This window comes from Pteropus medius, unplaced genomic scaffold (genome assembly GCF_902729225.1).
Source record: "Pteropus medius unplaced genomic scaffold, Ma_sr-lr_union100, whole genome shotgun sequence".
In the NCBI taxonomy this organism is placed as follows: Eukaryota; Metazoa; Chordata; class Mammalia; order Chiroptera; family Pteropodidae; genus Pteropus; species Pteropus medius.
The window spans coordinates 17,876,851-17,880,054 of record NW_024349800.1 but is presented as its reverse complement, the minus strand read 5'-3'; positions in this window follow the sequence as shown (position 1 = coordinate 17,880,054).

Sequence of the window (3,204 nt, the reverse complement as noted above, 5' to 3'; positions counted from 1 at the left end):
ATGCAGAATTGAGACTCCAGAAATAAATACAAGCACAGGCTGAAGTTTAGTATCACAGTGACATTTCAAATCATTGCGAAAATGTATACTTTGTGACACTGTGATATTGACACATGGATAGATAAAAAGATCAATGCAACAAAATAGAATGCTTAGAAACAGATCCATTCATTCTGGTTATCTTTCTGAAACTACCCTTTCCTCAACCTCTTTTTTGCCTTTCTTTGCTCTTTTCTATTCCCTGAGAGACATCACCTGGGCTCCCTTTCCAATTGCTTTGGACAATGAACCATGGGAGGCATGAGCAGGAGACTAGAGGGCAGGAAGAGAGAAAGGTCAGGGTATTTCTTCCCCATTCCTTCCCTGATGGCTGTACTTTTCTGGCAGCAGTGTTCCTCTGCAACTTCAGCTCCAATGGGAAGCTTCTCCCCAATGGTTCCAGATTCACTGGGTTCTGGTAAGTGTATCTCCTTCCCTTGATAATAGCTTCCTGGTTTAGCTAATTCCTGGGTGCCTCAACATTCCTCACTTGCCTTGACCTTGCTCATACCTCTGTCAATATCTTCACTTGAATCATCAGTGTGAATTCTCTTTTCTGCTGTGATAATGTAATTGGCGCCAGGAATGGGGTCGTCTCATTTCACACCCGATAACTCAGAGAAATTTTGCTTCTTGTCTCTGTAACTTGGAGCTGAACAGTTCAAAGGTCTGAGTTGTCAAGGGAGAAACTTTTTCACCAGTGAACACAGTGCTGGCTCCTAATAATATGGAAGCTGAGACTACAACCTTGTTCATCGTGGTTCTAAATCTTCATACAGAGAGAGCAGGGCTTGCTCTTGCCAGAGTGATCGATTCTTATTTCCAAGGGGTTTTGGGTTGCTGTTATGCAACGAAAAAGGAACAGTATCTCTGAAACTCTGGGTATCCACTGGAGCACCTCTTATTGTTAACAATCTCCAGTGATGGCTCTCAGTGGAAAACCGTGGCATCCCGTTAAAGAAATGACTACCATGGGCTCAGGTCCTGGGACAATAAAGATTCAGGTCACAAAGTGACAACAGAGAGAATAGGTGGTGAAAGGAGGAAGTTATGATTCTCAGTTTCAGCCCGGTGACCAGATACAGAGCAGGAACCAAAGCAGCCATGCATATCTTATATTAAATGATGATTTCTCTTTGACCCTTTTTACCTGTTTTTATGAAGAGAACGGGTGGAGTATGTTTTCAATTAGGTTCCACGTGAGTATATAAATTGAATAAACATCACCCCTTGATGATATCATAACTGACAGGATTATAGGAATTTCCTGTTTGAGGATGAGGGTTTCTTTATCTAGCAAAGGGCAAGAATTGATGCTGAGTAGCCAAAGGGGTGAGCTGTGCTTGTGACCCCTCACCCCCATTCTCCATTTTTCATTTCTCCTTCCCTTTATCTTATTTAGAAAGTGAAATCTGCAGGTTGCCTCACCAGGCCTCTCTGACCTCTGGCTTCAGTTTGGGGTTGACTGCTGGGCAGCACCTGTGGAGAATCAGAGGTGGAAGGAAACTCGGGATGGCTTTTAGGGCAGCATCTCTGTCCCTCTGAAGCTCAAGCTTCTGCTGGGAAGACTTCCTCCATTTCTCCAGCTCTCAGTGAGCTCCAATAATGCTGTCTTCTGCTTTTCCCTTCTGTGCTAGAGGTGGAAAAGACTTCCTGCTATCACTGAGTAACTCTACATCTGTTTTAATGTTGTCCCCTCATTAATGACTATTTAAACCACATGACCAAATCCTTTTCTTTGTTGGGACCAACACAACATTTGTACATGAAAGATGCATTTTTGTCTGAGGTAGCATTAGAAATTACTGATAAAAGGATGGATTATTCAATATAGTTTACCTTATGTAGATTTCTGGGCTCTCTATTCTGTTCCATTGGGCTATGTGTTTGTTTTTATGCTGATACCATACTGTTTTGATTTGTATAGCTCTATAATATCGTTTGAAACCAAGAAGTATAATGCCTCTAGCTTTGCTCTTCTTTCTCAGAATTGCTTTTGTTATTCAGGGTCTTTTGTGGTTTCATACAATTTTAGGATTGTTTTCTCTATTTCTGTGAAAAATGCCATTGAAATTTCGATAGAAATTGCATTGAATCTTTGTATAATATAGACATTTAAATAATATTAGTTCTTTTGATCCAGGAACACAGGGTATCCTTGATTTTTTTGTGTCTGCTTCAATTTCTTTTATCAATGTCTTATAGTTTTCAGTGTACAGATATTTCATCTACTTGTTTAAATCTATTTCTAAATATCCTATTATTTTGATGCTCTTGCAAATGGGATCATTTTCTTTATTTTTTTTTTTTACATATAGCTCATTATTTGTAAATAGAAATGCAACTGATTTTTTTTCTATGTTAATTTTGTATCCTGCAACTTTACTGAATTCATTTATTCTAACACTAATTTTGGTTGAGTCTTTAGGGTTTTCTATAACATAAAATTTTTAATTTTTCCTTTCATATTTGGATGCCTTTTTTTTCTTGTCTAGTTGCTCTGGTGAGGACTTCTAGTACTTTGTTGGATAGGAGTGGTGAGAGTGGGCACCCATGTCTTGCTCCTGATTTTAGGACAAAAGCTTTCAGCTTTTTCACTATTGAGTATGATGTTACCTGTGGGGTTGTCATATATAGCCTCTATTATATTGAGGTATGTTCATTCTATTCCAAATTTGTTAAGAGCTTTTATAAAAAAAAGTGTGTTGAATATTGTCAAATGCTTTCTCTTCATCTATTGAAAGGATTATATTATTTTTATTCTTTATTCTATTAATGTGGTGTATTCTGTTTATTGATTTCTTATGTTGAACCATCCTTGTATGCCAGGAAAAATCCCACTTAATCATGGTGTATAATCTTTTTAATGTGCTATTGAATTCGGTTTACTAGTATTTTGTTGAAAATTTTTAGATCTATATTTGTCAGGGATATTGTCCTGTAAATGTAGCATCTTTTCTTGTATTGTCCTTACCTGTCTTTGGTATCAGGGCAATGCTGGCCTCCTAAAATGAGACTAGGAGTGTTCTCTACTCTTCAGTGTTTGAGAAGAGTTTGAGAAGGCTTGACATTAATTCTTCCTTCAATATTTGGTAGAATTCACCATGAAACCATCTGATCCTAGGCTTTCTTTGCTGAGAGGTTTTTGATTACTGTTTCAATCTC